This window comes from Oryzias latipes, chromosome 1 (genome assembly GCF_002234675.1).
Source record: "Oryzias latipes chromosome 1, ASM223467v1".
Taxonomy (NCBI): domain Eukaryota; kingdom Metazoa; phylum Chordata; class Actinopteri; order Beloniformes; family Adrianichthyidae; genus Oryzias; species Oryzias latipes.
The window spans coordinates 4,304,171-4,313,059 of record NC_019859.2 but is presented as its reverse complement, the minus strand read 5'-3'; the positions used below and the strand labels follow the sequence as shown (position 1 = coordinate 4,313,059).

The window sequence follows — 8,889 nt, the reverse complement described above, 5'->3', positions numbered from 1 at the left end:
GGGGGCATAAGACAGTTGCAGATGGACTCGAATTTGGATGTGGGGAGAGACTGCGTGGGAAGAGCCAAATCCCTGAGTCACATTCAGAGAATTGGGCATAGCTGCAATGGGGCCTTGTGCATTGTTGGCAGAAGAATACAAGGAAATTTGGGAGTTGTGCCCTTCTGCTTGAGACATGTGAAACTGGGGAGTTTGTCCCAGCTCTGCACCTTGGTAGGTCAGCTCAGCTCGAGGGATGTCATCAGTTGCACTCTTTTATTTTGGCATTGGAAAACTTGACACGGGGGCATGAGGCCCCGAAGAAAAGTATAAATGTTGCTTGAAAGGGAGTGGAAGGAAGCGAACTTAGTCCCACCCCTGTTCAACTGTAACCATTTTATTACATGATTTATATCCGGTTCCTAAAAAGCACATGACAAAGATGAATTACTTACATTATTTTGTAAAAAAAACTTTTAGAAATCAACATGGCAATGAAGTATCCAAAATACAGCGGGGAAAATAAGTATTGAACACGTCAACATTTCTCTCAAAAAACATATTTCTAATCGAGCTATTGACACAGAATTTTCACCAGATGTCGGCATCAACCCAAGTATAGCACACATAGAAACATTTATGTCCATAAATGAAGTTATGTGTAATAAAGTGAAATGGCACAGGGAATAAGTATTGAACACATGAAGAAAAGGTGACATGGTGCCTCTGCCAGCTACTCTCCCCCTCCCCCGTCTGCTCTGTTCTGGACGCGACCAGCTGCCACCACTTACCTCATCACCGCTGCCTTCTTAAGGATCTCCTGGATCTTCAGTCGGTGCCAGTTCGTTTTACCTCCCACGGTGCATAGTCAGGCTCGCTCATGTTCTTGCTCTGTTTACCAAGTTCTGTGTTACTTATTGCTCCTCTCGTCTTTGCCTCAGGAATAATCTACTCTGGATCTCACCTGGTCGCAGTCCTCTGGTTTCACGCCGTCTCACATCTGGAATCCTGCAACTGCTCTCCTCCAGCCAGCCGCCGCGCCTCTGTTGGAAATAAGCCAAAACTCACCTTCCTATATAAAAACTTCTAAACTCACCTTAATGTCCGAGTCTCCTTCTGGGTTACAGCATCTGGGTCACTCCGAATTATAGTCATACCATGACAAAAGGAGGGGTAAAAGGTCTGGCAAGCCACGAAAGCAGCTGGAGTTTGTCAGTATTCAGAAGGTTAACCTGCCCCCTATTAGTGCAAAGTAATATCAGCTGGTATAGTCCTGATTGATGCCTTTTAAAAGGTTTCTCACCAGCAAGGTGTTAGACAACAAGCATTGCATGATGGGTAAAAGCAAAGAGCTGTCCAAAGACCTACGCAACCTTATTGTTGCAAAACACACTGAAGGCATTGGTTACAGGCACATTTCTAAACTTCTGAAAGTTCCAGTGAGTACCATTGGGGCCATCATCCGGAAGTGGAAAGAACACGGCATTACCGTAAACCTGCCACGGCCAGGTGCTCCTCGCAAGATTTCAGACAGAGGAGTCAGAACAATCATCAGAAGGGTTCTCCAACAGCCCAGGACCACTCGTGGAGAGCTTCAGAAAGACCTGGAATCAGCAGGTACCGTTGTTTCAAAGAAAACAATAAGTAATGCACTCAACCGCCATGGCCTCCTTGCACACACCCCACGCAAGACTCCATTGTTGAAGAAGAAGCATGTTGAAGCTCGTTTGGAGTTTGCAACACAACATTTCGATAAACCCATGACATTCTGGGAGAAGATACTCTGGTCAGATGAGACCCAAACTGAACTCTTCGGATGTCATAAGACACAACATGTTTGGAGGAAAAATGGCACCGCAAATCACCCCCAAAACACCATACCAACAGTCAAGTTTGGAGGTGGGAGCATCATGGCGTGGGGCTGTTTTTCAGCATGTGGTACTGGTAGACTTCATATCATTGAAGGAATAATGACTGGAGAAAAGTATGGAGACATTCTTGATCAGAATCTGCTGTCATCTGCCAGGCTGCTGAAGATGAAAAGAGGGTGGATCTTTCAGCAGGACAACGATCCCAAGCACACAGCCAAGGTAACACTCAACTGGTTGAAGAAAAAGAAAATAAAGCTGCTAGAATGGCCCAGTCAATCACCAGACTTGAATCCAATTGAAAATCTTTGGAAATAACTGAAGATCCCGGTTCACAGAAGAGACCCCCGGAACCTTGAAGATTTGAAGGCAGTTTGTGTGGATGAATGGGCCAAAATCACACCTGAGCAATGTATTCGACTTATTTCTCCATACAGGAGGCGTCTTGAGGCTGGAATCACCAACAAGGGTTTTTGCACTAAGTATTAAATAAATTTCAGTAAGCGTGTTCAATACTTATTCCCTGTACCATTTCACTTGATTACAAATAACTTCATTTATGGACATAAATGTTTAGATTTCTTTCTATGTGTGCATTACTTGGGTTGATGCGGACATCTGGTGAAAATTTCGTGTCAATAGCTCGATTAGAAATATGTTTTTTGAAAGAAATGTTGACGTGTTCAATACTTATTTTCCCCGCTGTACCTTCCAAACCATAAACAAACACTGACCAAATTCCCACCACACAGACTAAAAAAAACAAACTTCCAAATACGGTGTCCTGTGAAGGATAAAATAAGGAACAAACTTTAAACCAGAGAGCTCATACATCACAATGGCACCACCTGCTGATTTATTTAGGCTACTGCTTTACAAATACATAAATGCATTAAATTAATATGCATTTAAAAAATATATATATTTTTTTCTACAACAGGCTTAACAACTAAAAACTTGCTGTTTAAATTTTACTGTGCAACTTCTGCTCTATAAGTGAAGTTTTTTTTTGTGCACCAAAAATTCAATAACTCTGAAAATAAATTGTCTTTGAATTTTATGGGAGGTTAGAGGACAAGTTTAGAAAAAAGAAAATGTACTTCAAATTCCAACCCTTTATTTTGTGTGGGAGGTCTCTTCAGAATTAAATAAAGAACTTTCAAAGTAAAGTTTTTTTTTAGAACAATTTAATTCTACAGTTTAATTTTCTTTTTCCTTTTTTTAAAGTGCAGATGACATTTATCCTCAACCCATTCCAAGCTTATGTAAATAAATATTGTATTTGTCAAATGTGTCCTCCAGAGGAGTCAATTCAAATTACCGGCTAGCAAAGAAAACTTAGGCTGTGTCTGAATTCCCAACCTAATCCCTAACTGCTAAAAAACTATATCGTGTGAAGTGACTATGAAGTGCCCTGGATTCTAAAATTAATTTGGAAACCATGCTCACTACTTTTTTTTTAAATGGTGAACATGACATCGATTTCACGAATTAAAAATCTGATAAGAGCGTTTTACGACGACTATCAATTCACTGTGTTCTGAAGATGAAAACGTTGATGGTTTCTTAAAAAATACGTATAAAAACTTTTTTTTGCAAAAACATCATAAAAAACAACACATTGTGGTCTATATTTGTCAATCTATTGAGCATCAATGAAAACTGGTTTTTCGCAGAGAATTATGGGAAATTATTTAGGGCACTCAATTTTGGAGTTGTAGATTCAGACAGCACTACGAAATAGTGAATTCACTATATGAAGGAAACAAATAATCAGACATATTTACTGTTTGCAGAGCTGAGCTTTAATAGTAGAAAGATTTAAAACATGAAGCACTTTTTAAAAAGTAAAGTCTAAAAAAATGAATACATGATTTTCTTTGGTCAAACTTTTCAGAGGAATCACATGACAGATATTTTTATGATATTCAGCCAAAGCCTTTATGTTGACAGTGAAGCAAGAAATATCAAGCAGGGGGAGCAGCAGGATGAATTGACTGACGACTAATAAAGTAAAATGTTTTCCTCCATTTATTAAATGAAAACGTTAGAGGACTTCTTGGCAGATATTTTTGTTGATTTTATAATTAAAACTTCTTGTACTGTGTTATGTTTTAAGGAGAATTTTTCTAGTGGTTTAAGAACTAAAAACTAGTCTGGAATGAGTATTTCAATTGGTTAAATTTTGTTATTATTTGGAATAATTATTTTGTCCAAAGAACAACTAAAATATAAACTGAACTTCTTTAAACAAATGTGTAAATTTTAGAGTGATGCAAATTTTAATTCAGTGAACTGACTTCATGAGTGTAAAGCTTGTCTCAATAGTTGTGCAAAGTAAAACAATCAATTGTTTTACTTTGCACAATCACAATCACAAATCAATTTTTCTCTTTAATAAAAAATCCTAAGATGCTAATGTTTACTTTTTATTCAAATAGCTCTCTACTTTTTGTCCTTCTTCCACAATCCCCACCTACTTCTTCTTCTTCCTCCAATCCCCTGTCTACCCCCTCTTCTTCCAACCCTCCCTCTTTCTCTTCTTCTTCCAACCCTTCCTTTACCTCTTTTTCCTCCATTCTTCCCTCCACCTCTTCTTCCTCCAATCCTGCCTCCTCCTTCTCTTCTTGCTTGCCCTCCCTCTGTGACATCATTTTCAGGACGTGTTTGTGACGAGGAAGCCTCTAAATCATTGTTGTCTTGATTCCCTTCATTGGCTTCTCCTCCCTGACTTTGTGCTTCATCTGTCATGGTGTCACCATCCCCAGTGTTACTGGGAGCTCGCTGTATTAAAGCATTTGGGACAGCAGTAATCACAGCATTTTCAACATCAGGCTGGGGAGAGGTGGGGTTAGAAAAACAAAAGTCTACAACCTGGTCGTTCTGGTCCGCGCAGGTTCTACACTGCATCTGCCCGTTTGATTCAACGCATCGAAACACATTCTGAAGACCCAGAGAATCTCCAAGCTTCTTAACACCTGCTCTGTGCTGCTCATTAGAAAGGGATTTCTGTGGATTTCTGGACAAATACAGCCCTGAGAATGCAAAAGCGTAATGTTTCCATCGTTTCAATTTTGGTAAATACTTCAGGATGTTTTCTGGATTGTCCTCATTTGTACACTTTTGGACACAAGGCGCTGCACGAACATAAAAAAGCATCAGATCATTATCAAGATCGACTTGTTGGTTGAGCAAGTTGTCAAAGTTTTGCAGAACTCGATACTCTGCATGTATGAAATCTTCTTTAACGTCTGGGTTTTTTGATCACTTTCGCAGCAACAATCCTGCCATGCGCGTACACTTCCTTGTTCTTCATTGCAGTCTTCACTGCCTCAGCGTTCTCAGGATTCAAGACCTGGCTCACGTCGTATCGATCCTCCTGGTTCTGGTTTTTGGGGATGCTTGCAGCTAGGCTGAATATCCTGTTTATTTTGTAGCTGCAATGAGATCACATGCACAAAGGGTTAGAGTTTTAAAAATTATTTCTGTCCAAAAAAAATCAATCACTGGATTTTTTTCTTTCTAAGAGAGAGACTTCATGATTATTCACACAAAAAATGAAATAAGAGCAATTATGAACAAATATAAATTTGATTTTCAATTTGGAGAAACACATTTATTTATTGCAAAATGTGAAATAAGAAACATTTTTTGGAAAAATAATGTTGTAAGGGAGGTGCACTCACTTTTTCCAAACCACATCCACCATTGGAGCGAGCTGTTCCTCGGTGATACCGGTGCAGCTTTCAAAAAGCAGCACGCTGACGGACATCCAAAGGAGTCCTGCCATCTGAACACACATTATTACATTTCAATAATTAAAAAAATCAGGCAACAAATGATTAAAAACAGAGGAAGAAGAACTCACGGAGGGTAAAACATTATGCCACTGACACTAAATGATCTGATTTTTTAGGGAAGGATAATAAAAAATCTTACTTAATTATTTATAGTTACTTGGTTACATTGGCCAAAAATTAATTGGGTTTAAAACCTCAATTACTGCATCTCATAACTAATTACCGTAGTTTAATTACAACAATACATTTTACATTTTTTCTCAACTGCCTGAAAACATAGCAAATGCCTTGAGTGCCAAAATTTAATGAAAGTTACACCAAACATTAAAAAACAATATTAAACAAGACATAGAAATACATAAAAAGTACATAATTTGTCACTAAAAACAGGAAATTATAATAAAGTTGAAAAAGGTGTGAGTCATTAAAAAAACAGTACACACAATAAAAAGAGTTTAAATTAATAATAGAAGAAACAAAAATGTAAATATGAAAGAAAACAGCTCATGCTGAATGTGTACTAAATCTAAAAAAACAAACATCCGCTAAAGCAGTCCGATTTCATTCAAGCATCTTTTGTCGTGTTTAAAATATGTTTGTTTAAAGGAGGGGTGCTCATTACGTCGATCGTGATCGACCAGTCGATCTTCAAGGACAGAAGGGTAGATTGCAGGCCAGCAAAGATAAATAACAACAAAAATTAAAAATATATTTCCATTTCTTCTGAATCAAAATCCTCAAAAAGAAGTACTGGACTGACTTGTGACATGTAGGGAGAGGACGGATAGGAGGAGGCTCCCGGCTCATTTTTTTTTTTTCTGTTAACCCCTCTTTTAAGACATTTTACTTCTCAAACTTTGGTATATATTTAGTGGTGGTCATATCAAGCTCTCTTGGTAAGAATGAGAAACTCTGAAACTGACAAATCGGCCGACAGATGCACGTCAAATTCCACCTGCTTTACCCAGCCCGGCTGCGAGTGATGTTTGACAACATAGTACTGACTTTCGTACGGTGGCCCAGAAGGGTCACAACACAACACATTAACTTTACACACAACACATTAACTTAACACACAACACATTAACTTTACACACAACACATTAACTCAACACACAACACATTAACTCACAACACAACACAATAACTCACAACACAACACATTAACTCACAACACATTAACTCACAACACAACACATTAACTCACAACACAACACAATAACTCACAACACAACACAATAACTCACAACACAACACATTAACTCACAACACAACACATTAACTCACAACACAACACATTAACTCACAACACAACACATTGGGCCATGAGATAATGTGTTGTGTTGTGAGTTATTGTGTTGTGTTGTGAGTTAATGTGTTGTGTTGTGAGTTAATGTGTTGTATTGTGAGTTATTGTGTTGTGAGTTAATGTGTTGTGTTGTGAGTTAATGTGTTGTGTGTTAAGTTAATGTTTTGTGTGTAAAGTTACTGTGTTGCGTGTAAAGTTAATGTGTTGTGTGTAAAGTTAATGTGTTGTGTTGTGACCCTTCTGGGCCACCGTACTTTCGACTTGCCTGATGAAGCGCAGAAATTTTACCACCAGAAATTTGAGCATGTTAACTCTGGACTCAAAGTGTGAGTATGTAAGCAAAAAACCACTAACTGACGTAAACACAGTCGTGCGTGGGGAACCTTAGTTTATACATGTGTGTGTGTGTGTTTTATTTTACTATTATTACAATATTTGTTTTTTCGTTCTTATGTTTTTTTTTTATAGTTTAAACATATTCAGCCTCAGGATCTGATGTTTATACACATGCCAAGAAATGTTTAGTGGTCTACAATTTTGTCTCTCTAATTTTTAAGTTTTAGTTTATTATTATTATTATTTTGTTGTTGTTTCCCCTTAAAATAATTAGGTAACACTTCATTGGTTTGCTAATGATTCTCTACACTTTAGTGCTTATGTTCTATTTTAAAGAGCTGGGAGCCCTTTCTTAGTTTAGGTTTAAACTGTTTTTTCTAAGGGTGAGGAAGGAAACGTGATCAATTTTCTGCAGCATAGACTGCTCTTTTGCTTTGATTAAATAATCAATAAGTTGTGCACCCTGGCTGTCACTGGGTCTTTTTCTCCCTTATTTTTTATATGGTGAACGGTGCTGATGCAAGAGGAGCTCCTGTGTGTTTCATTACTTGAAAGGTAAAAGATTTAAATGGACCTGTTAAACGAGCTAGAATATTTAATCACCTTAAACATTTGAAAAGTGATATTGCCTATTTTCAGAAACTCACCTACTGGTTAAAGACCAAATTAGACTTTAAAAAAGTTGGGTTGGTAATATATTTCATTCTAATCTTAATTCTAAAACCTGCGGAACAGTCATACTAATTCATGAAAAAATCCAGTTTGCTCTAACCACCATTATTCCAGACCCTCAAGGACGATTTGTGCTAGTGTCTGGGCTCCTAGATCATAAGCCTGTGGTTTTGGTAAACATCTATGCCCCAAATTGGGATGATGAAAAATGTATAGGTAAGATAATATCATTGATTCCTGACTTAAACTCACACTAGATAATTTTTGGTGGAGACTTGAACTGTGTAATAAATCCAACACTTGATCGTTCCAATCCTAAATCAACAAACCTTTCCAAAAAAGCCAAACTCTTATCAAATTTTATGAAGGAGATATGATATGTTGACCTTTGGCGTGTTTTGTATCTACAAAGTAAATCATATTCATTTTTTTTCCCCTGTACATCATTCATATAGTCGAATAGGCAGTTTTTACGTTGACCAGAATCTTCTCTCATTTGTTTCAAAAGTTGAATACTCATCCATAATTGAATCTGACCATGCCCCTGTACTACTGGATCTTGTATTTCCTTACTATAAATTGGAACGCCCCCCCTGGAAGTTTGACAGAAACCTCTTGGCTGAGGATATCTTTTGCAAATGATATCCCAAAGAATAGACGACTTCATAGAAACTAACCAAAAAGATGACATCTCCCCTTTTATCCTCTTTGAAGCATTAAAGGCTGTTATCAGAGGCGAGATTATTTCATTTTCAGCTAAAATAAACAAAATGAAAAGGACTACACAAGAAGAGCTTATTAAATCTATATCTAAAGTGGATGCTCAGTATTCTGCCTCTCCCTCCCCTGAACTTTATAAAAAGAGACTAAACCTCCAAACAAAATATAATTTGATGTCAACTGAAAAAACAGAACAGCTCCTGTT

General features: G+C 37.6%; 1 long non-coding RNA gene across 1 annotated transcript; it reads left to right on the top strand.

Annotated features, from left to right (window-relative positions):
- Positions 1-722: 722 nt before the first annotated feature.
- Positions 723-1,074, top strand: LOC111947133. The gene is made up of 2 exons (XR_002872951.1): positions 723-839; positions 921-1,074. It is a non-coding gene; the product is annotated as an uncharacterized LOC111947133 (long non-coding RNA).
- The last annotated feature ends 7,815 nt before the right edge of the window (positions 1,075-8,889 follow it).